The sequence below is a fragment of the Canis lupus genome, chromosome 19, assembly GCF_011100685.1.
Source record: "Canis lupus familiaris isolate Mischka breed German Shepherd chromosome 19, alternate assembly UU_Cfam_GSD_1.0, whole genome shotgun sequence".
NCBI lineage: Eukaryota > Metazoa > Chordata > Mammalia > Carnivora > Canidae > Canis > Canis lupus.
Genome location: NC_049240.1, coordinates 3,965,068 through 3,984,251, shown reverse-complemented (window position 1 = coordinate 3,984,251; position 19,184 = coordinate 3,965,068). Strand labels below are relative to the sequence as shown.

At 47.7% G+C, this 19,184-nt stretch overlaps 1 long non-coding RNA gene across 1 annotated transcript; it reads right to left on the bottom strand.

Moving 5' to 3' along the window:
- Positions 1 to 7,690: 7,690 nt before the first annotated feature.
- LOC119877274 lies at positions 7,691 to 13,598 on the bottom strand. Its single transcript, XR_005373880.1, has 3 exons — positions 13,092 to 13,598; positions 12,867 to 12,941; positions 7,691 to 8,498 (listed from the first exon to the last, which is right to left on the bottom strand). It is a non-coding gene; the product is annotated as an uncharacterized LOC119877274 (long non-coding RNA).
- Positions 13,599 to 19,184: the final 5,586 nt, after the last annotated feature.

The window sequence follows — 19,184 nt, the reverse complement described above, 5'->3', positions numbered from 1 at the left end:
AGGAATGTTTTCAAGTCTTATTTTTTGGATTATTGGATTCCTTTAATTTGCATGTACCAAAAGTTCGATTCCCGTAATCTGTCATTTCCGTATTTGTTTTTCAGACATTTGAGTCCTGTGAAATTTCTCACTTAAAATTATTTGAGTTTTGTGCTCTAATGCTATTAGATATTTATACTTTTAAATAGTTATGGAAGATTTTGTCTATTTTTCTTGAAGTCTTGGAGCGTTCTTTTAGTACTAAAACAAAAGGTGGATTTTCATATTGTTCTTCATTCCATAGAAATAACAGAGTATACAAAGGCATTTAATTTCATTACTTCTCTTGGCTCCTCAATCCTTTGAGAGCTCTGTTTATCTGTAAAATATGACAATAGGGCTTTTTAAAAATTAGACTTTTGTATAGGAAGTATATTCACATGGTTCAATGTTTGGGCCATGTACAGATGAGTAACGATGAAGTCTCCTCCCCACTCCGCTCAGCTCTGGCTCTTCCACCACAAAGAGTCATGATCACGAATTTGTGGTTTCTGGGCATAGCAACAAAATACCTGAGGATGAGGACATCTTAGGACACGTAAGCATCATTTCTCTCTTAGGCCTCATGGAATTCCTTTAAGTTGATCGTAATTTAGATTTCCCTCTGCTGGTGGACATTTGGGTTGTTTCCAGTCCTCTACTATTACAATATTGAGATGAATAACCTTTTACAGAAATCATTTTGTAAATGTGTGAATACGTCTGAAGGGCAAATTCCTGGAAGTGACATTGCTGGATGAAGTCTGCATTTGCGAGTGGGGTTTCCAACTGCCCTCCCCAGACGTCGCACTGGCAGTGGAAAGTGTTTCTAGACTCCCCGATGCAGGCTGTCACCGAAGTTTTTGATCTCTGCAAATCACTGGGTGAAAAATTGCCTTTCTCTCAACTGTGAATAGGGTTAAGCATCTTTTTAATGATCATTTGTATTTTCTTTTCTGTTGAATTGTCTGTTTCCTTTGTCCTTTTTACTGATTTGTAGGAATACTTCATATATTGGAGAAGTTCACCTTCTTTGGTGAATCTTTTTTCTAGTGTGTGTGCTTTTAAAAAAAGATTTATCTATTCATGAGAGACACACTCAATCCCGTGTCTCCAGGATCAGGCCCCGGGCTGAAGACAGGCGCTCAGCCACTGAACCACCCAGGGATTTCCCTGAGGAAGTCTTTTAATTACTGGGCCATGAGAGACACACTGGATCATCCAAATGGCAAAAAACATTTTTATGGTCACTTATTATGATGTTTTTTAAAAAGCCCATAGGTTTTGCTTTTCTTTTTTTCCTTTTTTATTTATTTCTTCATGAAAGAAAGAGAGAGGCAGAGACCCAGGTAGAGGGAGAAGCAGGCTCCCCGCAGGGATCTTGATGTGGGACTCGATCCCGGGACTCTGGGGTCACGCCCTGAGCTGAAGGCAGATGCTCAACCGCTGAGCCACCCGGGTGCCCCAAGCCCATGAGTTTTTCACGGCCTCCACGCACAGAGTTTATACCTCCTTCTCTTAAACCCACATAGGGTTTCGTGATTGCTCCTCTGCACAAGTAGAGCAGGACTTGGGAGCTCAGTTACACACCCCAGGCCTGTCCTGGGCCACTGGCTCTGGGCATCTCCGGCCACCCTATAAGAAGTCTGGCTGCCTTGAGGCCACCATGCAGGGAAACCAGGGAGACAGACGCCAGGGGAGCATCAGCGGTGCTCAGCCTTTAGGGAGACCCACCCCAGAACTGCTGGGCAGAGCAAGGCCCGCATTCCTGAACCACCGCAACAATAAGAGATAATCAGGGGCACTTTCATCTCGAGGTCCTGAAGATTGCTGTGCAGCAACAGGCATCACGCCTTACCGACTCCCGTAACTCCCACAACGACCGTTTTGTTATTGGCAGCCCCTTATAAAGACGAGAGGACATGGAGGCACCGAGAGGTTTCACCGTTAGGACACCTGGGATTCCATCAAATGCAAGGGGTCAAAGGCCGTCCAAGCAACAGACCCGCGTGGGATGCTAGGTGTGGGAGAGGGGAGAAAAGGGAGCCTCAGAACTTGGAAGTTTGCAGGAAACACAGGAGGACAAGCTTAGGGAGGAGGTTTAGGAGTTTGGGTTTGGCCGTGTCTATTGGGTGTGCCACTGGTACCTCAAGGAATCCAGGGGCAGTCGAGGCCCTGGAAAATAGTCTGGGGAGTTGTTTCCTGAAGATGAGATCCTAAAGGGATAGGCTGTTCAGCCAGAAAAAAAAAAAAAAGAGGAAGGACAGAGGCTCCGGGAGTGCCTCCTTTCAGGACTGTGATACACATGACCTATATGATTAAGTTCCCAGAATTTTCAAAACTTAAAAACGTATACTACACGGTTGGTACACGTGCAAACTTGGGGCTGTCACTCTGGAAAACAGCATGGAGGGGTCTCAAAGAGTTAAAAATAGGGCCCCTGGGTGGCTCAGTGTTGAGCATCTGCCTTTGACTCAGGTCCTGGGATCGAGTCCCACAGCGGGCTCCCTGCAGGGACCTGCTTTTCCCTCTGCCTGGGTCTCTGTCTCTCTCTCTCTCTCTCTGTGTCTTTCATGAATAAATAAATAAAATCTTTAAAAATAATAATAAAAATCAATCAATCAACCAATGAATGTGTGCTCAGCAGGCAGGCAGGCGGGAGTGCAGCGTGGAAGCAGCTCCCGGGCCCACTCAGTGATCTCCCGTGTGCGTGACCAGTTCGTGGAACTGACTCAATCAGCAGCTTGGGGAAGATGTGCGCTCACCGTGGGTCGTGCCTCCGAGGGGCCTGGGCACCAGGGCGCCCCCCAGGACACGCAGGCGGCCTTGCTGCCCGGGAGATGCTGTGGCTGGACCAGACTAGGCCCCAGACTAAGCCCCAGACTAGGCCCCAGACAAGGCCTCTCGTCCTGCCCTCATGCTCTCCCCTTGCAGAGCTTAGAATGTTCCAATCCATCGTATTGGGATGTCCCTGTGGCTTGGGCTCCGTCTACACAGCAGGCAGCCTCCGGGCTGGGGGGCCACAGAGAGGGGCCCTCCTTGGGGGCGCCGAGGCCTGTGGGCAGCCCTGGGCCTCCCGCCAGCCCGGGGCTCGCAAGCGCCCCGCAGGCCCCCACCAGCCCCCGCGTGTGCACAAGCCACGTCCCCATGGGCTGCGATCCCCGCCAACCTCCACGCAGCTGCCTTGCGCCCGATGGTGGACCGTCCTACCCAGGGTAGTCGGGTCCACGGACAGAGCTGAACAATCCGAAGCCAGACATGCTTTCTTGGCATAACTTCCATGAGGCATCAGTTGCCCCCAAACAGTGCTGGGCCCAACCAGACAGACACGCTGCTGGGCCCGCTGGGCCGCCTGCCAGGCCCGGGGCCCTTGGTCCGCCCCGCTCCTCCCGGGGCGCTGCTGGGGAGCAGCTGCGGGCCTCACACATTGTCCACGAAGTGCCTAAAAGGGTATTTTTCCGCGGCTTGGAGGGCAGCAGAGCAATGGCGAGACTTCCCCAGCAAGTGCCCCCCACGGAGGGCTAGCGAGCGGGACAGCCGGTGGCCGCCACGTAGGCTCGCCGTCTACGAAGGCGCGGCTCCCGGGCTTTCTCCACAAGCCCTAATCCCAGTGTCCCCAAGTCTCCTTCACCCTTTCGCTTCAAGTGTCCTTCCAGGGGCGCCTGAGCGGGGGGTCAGCGGTTGAGCGTCTACCTTTGGCCCAGGCCGTGACCCCGGGGTCCCGTCGCCTCCTTGCATGGAGCCCGCTTGTCCCTCTGCCTGGGTCTCTGCCTCTCTCTGTGTCTCTCATGAATAAATACATAAAATCTTTAAAAACAAAAAAATAAAGTGTCCTTCCAGCTGGGGTTGGGTTAAGCTACGTGTAACCGAAGCCTCTCCAGAATAGGGGTTATTTTTCTCACCGGAAGTCATGAGCTGTGGTGGCTTTGGGATGCCACTCTCCAGACCCCTTTTCTCTGTAGTGAACAGACCCCTAGACCAACTCCAGCCTCCCTTTCACCCGCCACGTGGAACAAAGAAGGAAGCAAACAGAAAGGAGAGTCCTCCTTCCGGGAAAGCAAAGCTTACCTGAGAATGGCGGGCAGGCGTCTGCCTCTCTTTGACCACAACTGTGGCATGCGGCCACACCAAGCTGTAGGGGACGCTAGGACTCATTGGGGGCATATATGGCCATCCCAAACTGATTTCTCTTACCTTCTTTCTAGGATTGCAAGTCCTTTCCTAACTATTTAAGACTGGGGAGTATCTGGGTTCAATTCCTCCACCTTGACCAAATGTGGAGAGTCCTGAGACGCATTCTCAGAATACTTAAAAATTCCAAAAACATAAATTTAAAAGGGCAACAACAACAACAAAAATAATAAAAATAAATAAAAGGGCAACAAAATAGATAAATAATTAAAAATAAACCTCTCCAGGAAATAAGGAATATCTATATGAAAAAACAAAAACCCTAAAAGCTCCAGAGGGACCCAAAAGAACAGTGGAGCTAATGGGAAGACTCGCCATGATCTTGAACAGGAAGCCTCAGAGCATAAAGACAGCGATTCTCTTTAACCTCAGTGTTGAACAGGGATTTAATAAAAACACTAACAGGATTTTGCTGTTGTTGTTCTAGGCTTTAGATCTTAAACCAGTTTTGAAGTTCTAGTGGAAAAATAAGCAAGAACCATAAAAACTTTGGGAAAAGAGAGTAAAACCAGAACTGATCCTATCAGACATTAAAACAATAAGCTATAATTATTAAAACAAATGGCTCATGAATAGGTAGATTAATGGAACAGCAGAGAAAAATCCAGAAAGAGGTCCAAAAACATACAGAATTTAGGAAATGATCAAGTCGGCACCTCATGTTCAAGGGGGAAAGGACAGATTATTCAAAACCGAGTGTTAGGCCAAGTAAGTGTCATCTAAAAAGAAAAATTTGTGTTCCTATGTCGTATCTTTCACTGAAATAAATTTCAAATGGAACAAAGCTGTGGAAAAAAAAAGAACCGTAAAAGTATTATAAGAAACCAAGTGAGAATTATTTATTTATTTATTTTTAAAGATTTCATATATTATTCATGAGACCCAGAGAGAGAGAGAGGCAGAGACACAGGCAGAGGGAGAAGCAGGCTCCATGCAGGGAACCCGACGTGGGACTCGATCCCAGGGGTCACGACCTGACTCAACAGCCCTAAATTTATTTATTTAGGGCTGCCCTAAATAAATAAATCTTAAAAAAAAAAAAAAAAGGAGAGAGACCTTCGCCTTGCTTTGTCACAAAGCCTTAAATCAAGGTCTTCAAACTAAAGCCTATTTATTATTATTAGCAAAACAGGCCTTTGTGGGTGTGTGACAGGGTGAATAAAAAGGCTTTTTTAGGACTAAGTGAAGAGCAATAAAATAATTATTTAAAGATGATCTGTGTTTTGTCTCATCCTTTATTGTGCGGACTCTTACTGTTCTGCGGGGTACCTGTGCAGGTGGCGATGGCCAGTGCAGGTGTGCCAGGTCTCCCCCAGGGCAGGCCAGGCACCCGCTCCATGGGGTGGGCCTGAGGCGGCCTTGATCACCTGCGACGGTCCCCACAGCATCGCAGGCGGGGTCTCGGGTTGACTGTCCTTGGCCTCCTGCCCCCCAGCCTCCTGCCCTTTGCGATCACTCCTCGCCCGGAGGGATTGCTCTGGATTCCCTAACAGTTTGGCTGGAAGGGCTTCAGGACGTGATGGTCGAGTCACGGCCTCGTGCAAGGGAGCAGTTGGTCCCCGGCCTGCGGGAGTGACCTTCGGAGTGACCTTCGGAGTGACCCTCGGTTACACTCACAGAGGACGCGTGTCTCCTGGGAGTTTGGTTGCATGAAAGTAAAAATGAAGCCACTCTGAGTTTAACTCCTTTGCTAAGCTTAACAAAACAAAGCATTTCTTTCTTTCTTTTTTTAAAGATTTTATTTATTTATTCAGGAGAGACGCAGAGAGAGGGAGAGACACAGGCCGAGGAGAAGCGGGCTCCCTGCGGGGACCTGACGTGGGACTCGATCCCGGGACCCCAGGGTCACGGCCTGGGCCGAAGGCACACGCCCAGCCGCTGAGCCACCCCAAAGCAGCATTTCTTAATTTAAAGACGATAATGAAAGTACTGAAGTCCCCACTTTCCTGTCCTGTATCCTGATGGCAAGCAAGGCCCAGCTCCGCCAGCTTGAGCCGTGGCAAGACTCCCACCAGCCGCCTTACACTGCTCAGCCTCAGTTTCCCTAGCTGCAAAGCAGGGTCAATGAGACCTGCCCCTCGCAAGCCTAAAAACGGTTATTATGAGACTGACCTCCCTAATGAGACCTGAGGCGCCTCAGGGGGACCCCATTCTGCGGTCGCCTGGGGTACGCTTCTCTCCATTCCGTCCCCTGGCTCCCCTTGCTCCCAAGTTGCCCACGACCAGAATCTGCTTGGGCCTCATGAACTGAACTCTGAGAGCCTCCATTTCAGCCTCCACAGGAGACACCCAAAGGGTCAAGAAGCCACCCAACTCTTCCAAACCGCGGGCTCCGGTCTGGAGTTTGTGACCAGCGCGGAGGCTTGCTCACATTGCCTCTGGCTGCTTCTGGAAGGTTCCGTCCCCCAGAGCTGACGGGCGGGAAACCCATGTCTCTTGGAAGCAGCTTTTCTCCTCACCCTTTCCTCCTCTCTGAGGAGGACTTCTCCCCTCAGCCCGGCGTTTGGAACAGGGAGGAGGAGGTTCTGGGCCTCAGTCCCTTTCTATTGCGGAGGCTGCCCACTGAGTCACCCTCTCCGGCCCCAGCCTCCAGAAGGCTCCCTGAGTCCTCTAGGCAGCTTCCGCACATCCCCAGGACCAAGGAGCTTCCTGAAAACCCATGAGCATTTTTGACACCTGAAAAAAGAAAGGGTTGACCTCAAAACATAAAAATGAAACAAAATTGAGAAACAATTAAATTCTACAAACTAAAAATTATGCTGACATTATTGATTGACACATGTTAATATTCACATAAATGGTGATCATACTTAAGGACACTTAGTAGATTAGATTATTTCCCTCTGTGTCTCTCATGAATAAATAAAATCTTTAGAATAAAAAGATCATTTGCCTTTATTTTATTTATTTTTTGATAATATTTATTTTTATTTGAGAGAGAGGGGCCAGGGAAGGAAGAGAAGCCCAAGCATGACGCCCCACTGAGCGTGAAGCCCAAGGCGGGGCTTGATCTCAAGACCCTGAGCTTAAGGGACCGCGTCACCCAGGCCCCAGGTTAGTTCCCTGTAAAAGGATCACGTACCGTGCTCGCTGAGAAACGGATTACAAATGAAATGGTTACCTTGTAGCTAATCATTTTAAAAAGTTTTCAGAAAACCAGTACCGTGCGTACATTTTTTTTTTAAAGATTTTATTTGTTTATTCATGAGAGAGAGAGAGAAGCAGAGACCCAGGCAGAGGGAGAAGCAGGCTCCACGCAGGGAGCCCGACGTGGGACTCGATCCCGGGACTCCAGGATCAGGCCCTGGGCAGAAGGCGGCACTAAACCGCTGCGCCACCCGGGCTGCCCGTGAAGCATATATCTCTTCTCACCTTATGGATTGTCTTTTCATTCTTAGGGTGTTTTTCTAAGAACAGGCATTCTTCGTTTTAGTATAGCTAATTTATCAATCATTTTATTTCAGTGTGTTTTTGTGTCTGATTTAAATTTTTTCCTTATCCTTTAAGTAAAAAGAGATATTCCATTTATGTTATTCTAAATGCTTTATGACTGTGTTTTTCATATTGAAGTCCTTAATTTACCTGGAATTGAGTCGTATATAATATGAGGTAAGGACTCAAATTTGTATTTTTTTTTTCATATGAATACCTTGTTTGGGCACCATTTATTAAGTAGCCCACCCTTTCCTACTGGTCTGTAGTAACCACTCTATCAATAAAGACACCATTTATGCATTTGTGTTTCTGGGCTATTTTATTCCATTGGTTTGTCTGTTTCCAGATTGATACTATACATCCTTCAGTTTATATCTTGATATTTATACCAAGAGCTTTCTATCTTGATATTTAACAGGAAAAGTCTCTCACCTTGCCAGAGTCTTGTTTTTTCTTGAACCTTTGTTTTTCTGTCTAAGTTTCAGATTTGACTTGTGAAATTCTATGAGAAATCCTGTTGGGATTTTCATCTGTTAAAATGCTCTGAAGTTGAAAAAAAAAAAAAAAAAAAAAAGCTCTGAAGTTAGCAATCAGTGTAGAGGAATGGACGTATCAACGATGTTGAGTCTTCCCACCCAGGAATATGGTAAATCTATCCATTTATTTAGGCTCTCTTTAATGTCTTTGAATAAAGTTTTCTGATTTTCTTCTTAAGAGACTTGATTTATTTTTAAGAACTTTCTTTTAGTTCTTTTTTAAAGATATCTTCACAAATCTTTATTGTCTGACTTCTTGTTGCTAGTGTATAGAAAGATCCTTGATTTTTGTATATTGATTTTGCATATTGGTTTTACCTAGGAACCAAGTGAAATATTTATTAATTTTATTTTATTAATTTTTAAAAAAAGATGTATTTATTTATTCATGAGAGAGAGAGAGAGAGAGAGGCAGAGAAACAGGCAGAGGGAGGAGCAGGCTCCATGCAGGGAGCCTGATGTGGGACTCGATCCTGGATCCCAGGATCATGACCTGAGCTGAAGGCAGATGCCCAACCGCTGAGCTACCCAAGCATCCGTATTTATTAATTTTAATAATTTATTTGTAGATTATTGTCAGTATTCTACATAAGTTATCAATCACCTGCAAACAAGAATCAAACTTTTTTTTTTTTTTTTTTTGTATTTCTAATTCCTATGCAGTTTTTACCTTTATCTGGTTTTGTTGCACCGGTCAGGATGTTCACCATGATATTTTTTAAAAATATTTTATTTATTTATTCATGAGAGAGAGAGAGGCAGAGACACAGGCAGACAAGGAGCCTGATGTGGGAGTTGAACCTGGGAATCCAGGATCACACCTTGAGCCAAAGGTAGGCGCTCAACCGCTGAGCCACCCAGGTGTCCCTCACCATGATGTTCAATAGGAGAGGAGGAGCTGACACATGCATCTTGTTCCTGATCTTAAAGAGAATGCTCGAAGCTGCAGCTTTGAAGCCTGAGCAACCGAAGTCCATACCCCCAACCCAGCTCGGTTTGACTCACCCAGCCCTGAGACTCTCCTCTCCCTGGGCTTGCAACAGCTCCCGATCCTTGAATCCACTTCAATTGCAGCTAGAGTGCTGCGGCAGGCGCTTCGCAGATTTGGCCAGAAGCTGGCACGCAGACGTGCGCTGGAGCCAAGCCTGGCTGGCACTCGCCCTGGGTGTGGCCCTGGGTGTGGGCAGCACACGGGGTGCAGGTGTGTGTGTCCTGGCTGCTGAGGCGGCCAGAGATAAAGCAGGACCGTCCGCCGTGATCTGCTTCGTGGTGGCCGCTCTAGCTTCTGCGTTGGCTGGACTGTGCCACGCGGGGTCTGGTGCCCGAGCCCCCCCGTCGTGGTTCCGCATGTCTCCGCAGCGGTTGTGCTGCTCCTGATGCCCGTTACTGGGATCACTGGGGTCACCTGGAGACAGCCCCGGAGTTCCACTCCTCTGCACTTTAAGGGATCTGCTTGGGGATCCCTGGGTGGCTCAGCAGTTTGGCTCCTGCCTTCAGCCCAGGGCGCGATCCTGGGGACCCGGGATCGAGTCCCACACTGGGCTCCCTGCATGGAGCCTGCTCCTCCCTCTGCCTGTTTCTCTGCTTCTCTCTCTGTGTCTATCATAAATAAATAAATAAATAAATAAATAAATAAATAAATAAATAAATCTTTAAAAAAAAGGTACCTGCCTGGCCTCTCCTCCTCTAATGAGCATCTCTGTGAAGGCTGACCTCAGCTGCGTCACAGGGTGAGCTCGGGCCTTCCGCCCCGGCTGGAGCCTCCTCCCCTGCCTTATGGGTGCAGCCGGCGTGGCCCGGGCCTGCAGTCGGGATCCCTCTGTGCTCTTTCTAGCAGCCTCTCAGGCTCTATGTTCCCCACGCCTCGGTGACCCAGGCGATGGCAGCACATGGCCTCCTCTTCTGTGTCCTTGCCAGCGTGCACACGGGTACACACGCCCCATCGGGCCACCGTGGTCTCCGCATTACTGCAGCGTTCAGGGCACTCCTCTTTGGACTCGCCGATCTTGTGGGCCTCGGGTCGACTGGGACCCTACTTGCCTAGTCCCTGGTGGCTATTGGTGTTCTCATCCTCAGGTGTCAGCCTGAGCTGAGGAGTGAGGGGGATGGGGTGCAGCTGCAGGAGGAGAGGATGGCTGGGGTAGAGAGGCTGACCCTACGGGGGTCCACTCAGCTGCATCCCTACTCCGCTCTCCGGTCAAGCTGTCTCTGCCTGTCCTCATGGGTTGCTCTGCTGCTGACTCATCTTTGCCTGGTGTGGCCCAGTGGCCCGTTCCACTGGTTTCTGGAGACCCAGTGTGGACTGCAGTGGTTGTGCTGCTCCTGATGCCCGTTACTGGGATCACTGAGGTCACCAGGAGACAGCCCCGGAGTTCCACTCCCCTGCACTTTAAGGTACCTGCTTCGCCTCTCCTCCCTCTAATGAGCATCTCTGTGAAGGTTGACCTTATGATGCAGATGGCACTGGCACCTGGACCCGATTCGGGGTCTGGATGTGGATTGGGTTTGCCGTCTCCTTCGGCTCTGGGATCCAGCACAGCCTGGAAGAGGTTAAGAGTGACCGAGCCCCGCTCTAGTGTAGGGCCCAAACTGCAGACCTTGATCTCAGCAATGGTCTCAGCAATGCGTGTACACACTCAATTTGACGTCATCACACCCGAGTGCTGTCTGGACCCCCCGTGCAACAATGGAGAGCACCCCTGAGCACACGCGAAGCTAGGGCCCCCATGGGATGTGGGTGGGGAACACTAGTAGAGCTCTGTATTTATTGCGGAGGGAAGGATGTGTCTTTGCTGTTCCTCATCTCTTTTTTTTTTTTTTTTTTTTTTAGTGATCTACTTTTCACTTGTGTCTGTAGCTGCTTACTGGCCTTTTATAAAATTATTAAAAGAAACTAGAAAAAGAAAAAAATTAAAGAGCATGCTCTTGAAATTTCACTGGTAAATATGAGGTCTGCCGTAGATTTTTCATAGGTACCTTTTCTGACATGTTTTTTTTAATTTATTTTATTTTTTGTTTATTTTTTTCTGACGTGTTTCTGAACACCACCAATTCTCAGCAGACACTGACTGGGTGTTCTCAAGCCCCCTCCCCATTTTTAAAGATTTTTATTTATTTATTTTTAAAGATTGTACTCATTTATTCATGAGAGACACACAGAGATGCAGAGACACAGGCAGAGGAAGAAGCAGGCTCCTGCAGGGAGCCTGATGCGGGACTCGATCCTGGGTCTCCAGGATCATGCCCTGGGCCGAAGGCAGGTGCTCAACCGTTGAGCCATCCAGGGATCCCAGATTTTATTTTATTTTATTTTTAAATTTTTATTACTTATTATTTTTTTATTTTTATTATTTTATTTTATTTTCAGATTTTATTTTTTTAATACACCCAACATGGGGCTCGAATCCACAACCCTGAGATCAAGAGTCACGCGCTCTTGACCAGACCCAGCCTGGTGCCGCAATAGTGTCCCTGCGAGTTTAACTCACTTCTGACACTATCTGCCTGGAGATGGGGTCAGATCCCACAGGTTTAGGACTCACCCCCACAAGACTATCCCAAGTCCTGGTTGTCATGGACTGTAACTTGGGGTTCCCACCAACCCCTCCTCGGGTTTAATTAATTTGCTAGAGCAACTCCCAGAACTCAGGAAAACCACTTTACTCACTTGATTACTAATTTATTACCATAGGATATTAAAGGGTTTGAGGGAACAGCTGCATAAAGAGATACACAGAACGAGGTCCAGTAGAGTCCTGAACACAGGGGCTTCTGTCCCTGTGAAGATTAGGGTGGGCCACCCTCCAGGCATGTGGATACATCATGTTCTCATTCACCAAACTTGAATCTCTCCAAACCCCTAAGTCAGGGATTTCTACGAGGGCTTCAATAAATCATCACATAATTGATTAAATCATTGATTATTGGTGATGGAACTGGGTCCCTAGCCCCTGTGACTTCCTTAGAGGTCTGGGGATGGGGCTGAGAGTTTCAAGGCTCTAATCACCTGGTTGGTCCTGTGGGCAGCCAGCCTCTATCCTTAGGTTACCTAAGGCACTTTCCAAAAGTAACTCATTAACTTAAGGAAGGGTGATTAAAAGGGGCTGTTATTAATACCAAGCCCCCCCCCCTTCATCTTTATTGCTCTGAAGCTGCTTGAAGAACTAAGGGCGAAAGATCAGATTTTATAGCAAAAGATACTCCCTTTGCTCTTATTACTTAGGAAATTCCAAGGGTTTGGGGGGGCTTGAGCCAGGAACTGTGGGCAAAGACCAATACCCATTTCTCATAAACCACAAGATCACACACATCCACGTTTCCCTCATTAAATCCCCTCCAAGTCCACCCTGCTTGTTCCAAAGTTATAACTTTATTACTCGCTTCTCTACTGGCCCAGGTGCTTCATATATCACGTCACGGAGTCTTTACAGTAACCCTTATGAAGTATTAATGCTGCTCTTAGAGAAATTAAGGAAACTTTTCTAAAATAGTATTGTGGGAGGGGCCCCTGGCTGGATCAGTCAGTTAGGCGTCTGCCTTCGGCCCAGGTCATGATCCTGGGGTATTGGGATGGAGTCCCTCTGCCCCTCCCCTTCTCTCTCGTTCTCCCTCTTTCAAAATAAATAAATTAATTAAAAATCTTTAAAAATAGCATTGCTGGAAAGGGATTGAGCAAGGTTTGCCTACCTTTGCAAGTTCTGCTTTCTTCCCGTAGCCTTGCCGCCGTCTCCTCGGGTTGAAATCCATCCGATATAAGGAAGGCTGTGGAGATGAATCAGAGCAGTTGATGTGAACAGAGGAGCCTGGGAGGGGAGGAGGTAAAGAGCAATGGGACTTTCAATGGACAGTAGGGCCCCCTCCCCTAGCAGGTGATGCTGAATTGGAGGGGGGGCGGGGAGGCAAGCATTTGACCTTGACTCACTGGGCCACCTTCACGCCCAGAGGTCTTCTCTCAAGGCTCCCTCCGGTGTCCATAGCCGGGGCGATCCAGATAATCAGGGGCTGCTGAGGGCCACAAGGTGCTGCCCACAGCCTGTCGCTCCCAAGCCGATCACAATCGCTCCCTTACTTTTGTTGTGTTGTGTCTCGTTTTGCTACCAGGTTGGCTCCCCTGCTTACCGCTTCCTGGACGTCATCTCAGCATCCTGCATGTCGCGTGTTAACCACCTGTTACTCCTACTGCAAACTCTTGCTGATGAGCCTCTCATTTCCTTTGATGAGGAAGTTAATAAATAGGGGCTGGACTTTGGCTCAGGTCGCATTCCTGGGGTTCTGGGATCGAGTCCTGTCTATGTCTCTGCTTCTCTCTTGGTGTCTCTGATGAATAAATAAAATCTTTTAAAAAAATCAACTGCATGGATCATAAACATATTCAAGACCCCATTAATTCCATCCCTGGGCCCACCCCAGTGAAGATTAGTACCAGTGTTCACCAGAAGATGTAGCAGTAGTATTTGTAAGAGCCCAGACTGGATACGACTCAGCTGTTCATGAACGTGAGAACACATCGAGCAGCGCTGCACCCAAACAGGAGCTATTAGGCAGTGACGAGAAGAGGTCAGGTCTGACCACTAATGTTCTGATGAGTCTCACCAACATTGTGTTGAGGGAAAGAAGTCGAGTTGGAAGGGCACGTACTGTATGGTTCCATTTATGTGAAGTGCAACTCCAGGCCAAATGAATCCATAGCATAGTGATAACCTTGGGGGGTCGTAACTAGAAGTGGTTTCTGGGGTGCATGAAATATTGTTTTGGAATCTGGATCCTAGTTAGTGGGTATGTTTACTTTGTGAAAATTCATCAAACTATACACTTAGGATCTGTGTACTTTCCTGTAAGTATGGTTTTCTTTCAGTAAAAAAGTTTACTTAATAAAAAATCAAAGAAATAAAAAAATATTTTTATACGTATTCAGCACACTGAATACGTTCAGTGTGCTCCTCTCACTGCCTTTCATTTTCCTGGGCTCTGCAAAAGGCTGACCCTGGTCACACAGAAAGCCACAGGGGAGACCCGTTTGCTTGCTGGGCACATATCGAATGAGTGCCCCATCGGTCTCGGGCCCCATGCAAGGGGCTAAGGATCCAGCAGTCCACACAGCTGGAAAAGGCGGCGTCTCAGGGATGCTTGTATTTGAGCGATAGACGACAAGCACCAGACAAGTAAAGAAATGCACAAAGCAGCCGTGGGCTGGACTAAGGGACCCAAGAGGGTGACGGGCTAGAGGGTAAAGGGCAGGACTCCTGAGGTGGGATGGCTGGGGAAGGCATTTCCAACACGCACCGTAGGAGCTGGGCGCTGACGGATGAGAGAGAGAGCAAGCCCTGGAACGAGCAGGAGATCGCTGGGCACGAGGATCAGCAGGTGCAAAGGCCCGGTGCCAGGAGATCGCTTGGCAAGTCCAAGGAACAGAAGGTCTGGTTGGAGCCGGAGACTGGGAGAAAGGACTAAATGACACTGGTGGGGAGGGGACGCAGGCCACTGCAGATAGTTTGTATTTTAGTCTGACTGCAGTGAAAAGTCAATGAAGGGTTTCAGCAGGGCCAAGGCATGATCTGCTTTACTATTTTAAAACATCACTGGGGGGGATCCCTGGGTGGCTCAGCGGTTTAGCGCCTCCTGCAGCCCAGGGCGTGATCCTGGAGTCCCAGGATCGAGTCCTGCATCGGGCTGCCTGCATGGAGCCTGCTTCTCTCTCTGCCTCTCTCTCTCTCTATGTCTATCATGAATAAATAAATAAAATTTAAAAAAATAAATAAAAGATCACTGGGCTGTGGTGTGAAAAGTGGGGGCGGGGAGAGTAAGAGATGAAGGCAGCAGGCCGTGGAGCATGGCTTTCCCAGAGGCTCGCTCGGGGGCCCCCGGCTCCCCCGACACCTCATGGGTCAGGCGGTCAGCCCTCGCTGCAAGAGAGCCTCGAAAGGGGACTGTTTCAGGCACAGGAAGGCGATGGGAACAATGGTCTGCAAAGGGCCTTCGTTGGCCACTGGGCCTCGGACAGGCTGCTCTGGCGGCGGAGAGGTTTCTATGGGGCTCGTTTATAGGGGCAGTGGTGTGAAAGCACCCAGAGCTCATAGGGCTGGAGTCCTGGGCTTTTGACCTCACGTTCAGTGTGCTCCTCTCACTGCCTTTCATTTTCCTGGGCTCTGCAAAAGGCTGACCCTGGTCACACAGGTCCTGCTGCGTCTGCAGGTGCACATTACAGATTACGTGCAATGAGTATTTAACACAGGTACATTTTTTTCAGATTAAGGAATAGTGTCATGTAATCTTTTTTTAAAAGATTTTATTTATTTATTTGGCAGAGAGAGAGAGAGGGAGCACAAGCAGGGGGAGGAGCAGAGGGAGAAGCAGGCTCCCCACCGAGCAGGGAGCCTGGTGCAGGGCTCGATCCCAGGACCCCAGGATCATGACCTGCTGTGTCTGCAGGTGAACAATTCTTCCAACACTGTGTTCAATGTCCAGGGTACCTGGGTAATTATCCTGGATGAATGGGTCCGGGGGGTGGGGGTGCCGGGTGACCGGATCAGGCTTTGGGATGGGAAGAAGCCTTTTAAAAATGAAAAGATAGGGCAGCCCGGGTGGCTCAGCAGTTTAGGGCCGCCTTCAGTCCAGGGCCTGACCCTGGAGACCCGGGATCAAGTCCCACGTCGGGGTCCCTGCTTCTCCCTCTGCCTGTGTCTCTGCCTCTCTCTCTCTGTGTCTCTTATGAATAAATAAAATATTTTTTCTTAAAGAAAAGATAAAATAAAAAGTACTGTCTTGTGTTATAATAGGAAATACTGTTCCGGTGAACAGGAGAATGTAGAGACACCCCGGGGGGTGTGGGAGACAGTCCACTGGAGTGTGGGAAGGACGGGTAGACCTTGTGTTTGTGTGCAGATAGATGATACAGACCCAGAGGTTTAGCACTGACGATATTTAATACGTGAACTGACACTGGACATCAAACAGGCCCAGCAGCGCCCTTACGGTACATCCCCTTTCAGTGGATTATGGCAACATGTGTTTACACCTGCCTGCCTGGGGGGGATTTACTAGTAATATTATCTTAAGTGGTAAACTATGATTTTTTGTGATGAGATGGGGAGTGTCCATGAAATTATACTTAGAAAAACAATGGCCTGTAACTATAACTATATAAAACTATAAATAAATAAAAATATATATCTTCACGTGGTTTTGTAGCCAGAATGTGGCATTACAGATTACGTGCAATGAGTATTTAACACAGGTACATTTTTTTCAGATTAAGGAACAGTGTCTTTCAAGTAATCTTTTTTAAAAAAAGATTTTATTTATTTGGCAGAGAGAGAGAGAGAGAGAGAGAGGGAGCTCAAGCAGGTGGAGAGGCAGAGGAAGAGGGAGAGGCAGGCTCCCCCCAGAGCAGGGAGCCTGATGCAGGGCTCGATCCCAGGACCCCAGAGTCATGACCTGAGTCGAAGGCAGATGCTTCAGACTGAGCCACGGAAGCACCGTGTGTCATGCGTTGTTTTGTGCATTTTGCGCCCTTTATAACCGGTTGGGATGGTGATCTTTTCCAAGTAATGACACAACCCCATGTTTTCCATTGTGAAAATTAAGTGACATAACTAATGGATAACTAATTAGACAACCAATGGACAACTGGAATCCTAGATTAGTCACAACGAATGAAAAATATGAAGAATGTCACATGGGTCGGGGATTCCTGCTAGCGTGATCAGAGCATTATCTCCCTGAAGGCAGACTGACACTCAGAGGATTGCTTTGGTGTGTAAGGAATCGGACCAAGGGGAGATTTCACTTATAGACACGTAATGTTTGACGTTCTCTGATAGACCCATTCGTAGCACGCATTATGTCGCCAGTGGGACCAGGAAATTCAAGGAAGGCAATTACCTGGACAGAATTAGGATGGGTAAGGTTTGCCCCCGGGACACTTTTCTGATATATTTATGGTCACTTTCACTTTTTTATTAAGATTTTATTTATTTATTCATGAGAGACAGAGAGAGAGAGAGAGAGAAGCACAGACACAGGCAGAGGGAGAAGCAGGCTCCATGCAGGGAGCCCGATGTGGGACTCGATCCCGGGACTCCAGGATCACGCCTCGGGCCAAAGGCAGGCACTAAACCGCTGAGCCAACGAGGCTGCCCTAACTTTCACTTTTTAAAATTTCTTTTTTCCTTTATCTTTTTATTGTGGAGATTCAGGATCCTAGCAAAATCCACCGTATAGAAGAACGGCCGCCCCCCTCGTCACGTACCCATCGCCCAGGTTTAATCGTTATTCACACCAGGTCAGTGTGGTTTTGTCTCCACCCCACCCACTTTCTCTGCCTCTTGTATTGGACTCGGAAGTAAATTCCCAAATCCTGAGTGTTTCTTAAGAGAGTTTATGGACACCAGGCCTGCAGGTTTGACAGCCACTTTTGTCTTTCCCCGGGGACTGTAGATTTCTCTGCTCGGATCTCAAAACGGCTCCCAAAGAGCCAGTTTTGAGTTCCTGGAGGAGGCGTTAAAGTACGGAGGATTTTGAGCCCAAAGTGCTGAAAAAGTGAAAAAGGGACTTTTAGAGAAGCAGCCGCATTTTCTAATGCTTCTCCCTGCGCTCTCTCTGGCTGACGGCTCACGGGTCAGAGGCTCCGAGGCTGGAATGTTCACGTCCCACCGTGGAAGCGTCCGGGAGCTTCTGCAGAACACAGGGCATGAACTTTGAAAGAGCTGTTGGCTGCTCAGAAGTCACTGGCTTCCAGATTTCCGGCTGCGCTCCCCATGGCCTTGGGGGCTGGGAGTCTTCCCAGCATGAGCAGTATTCCAGGACACGCACACCCATGGGCCAAGGGCTCAATTTTGACTAGCTCTACTGTGTAAAGAAATTTTGAGAAATTTCTCTGATATCTCCATTCAACTGGGATACATTATTTTCCTTCTAGGAACCAATTTTGGTAGGTATGGACGGACACCCCCCACTGCATATCCCTTCATGTGGTATATAAATATACACATATATTTTTTATTTTATTTATTTATTTATTTATTTATTTATTTATTTATTTATTTTATTTATTTATTTATTTATTTTTAAAGATTTTATTTATTTATTCATGAGGGACATATTGAGAGAGAGAGAGAGGCAGAGACCCAGGCAGAGGGAGAAGCAGGCTCCATGCAGGGAGCCCGATGCAGGACTCGATCCCGGGTCTCTAGGATCAGGCCCTGGGCTGAAGGCGGTGCTAAACTGCTGAGCCACCTGGGCTGCCCAAGCATATACATTTTAAAATGTAAAATTGGGATCCCTGGGTGGCGCAGCGGTTTAGCGCCTGCCTTTGGCCCAGGGTGCGATCCTGGAGACCCGGGATCGAATCCCACGTCGGGCTCCCGGTGCATGGAGCCTGCTTCTCCCTCTGCATATGTCTCTGCCTCTCTCTCTCTCTATGTGACTATCATAAATAAATAAAAATTAAAAAAAAATAAAATGTAAAATTGGCTATGACTCCATTTTTTATTTTAAGCTGCTTAAGATTCTCTTGTTTTGGAGAAAATATATTCCTCTGCCCCAGCTATGACCTAGAGTCTAGAGATCAGAGGAAGCTCAGGAAGCTGCTCATTGGTGAAAGAGTCTTAAATATTTTCATTTGGTTCTGCATGGTTTGTGCGTATGGTTCACTAGAAGGTGACCTCTGTCCCCTGGTGATCCATGACTCTCTCACAACTCATGGTTGACTCATAAAAAAAGGAAGGAAGGAAGGAAGGAAAAAAGAAAGAAAGGAAGGAAGGAAGAAAGGAAAAAAGAAAGAGGAAGGAAGGAAGAAAGGAAGGAAGGAAGAAAAAGAAAAAGAGAGAGAAAGAAGTGATGGGCCAGGGAAGTACAAGGTTAGATTAATTCAGGACTAATGAGTTTATAACCCACATTTTACAGAAAACTGTGCTCTAGCCAGATAGAGATTTTAAAGAGCTACACGACACAAAATGCTTTTGTTTTTAAAAAATAAACAAGTTCTGTTCAACTTAGTTTACTGCA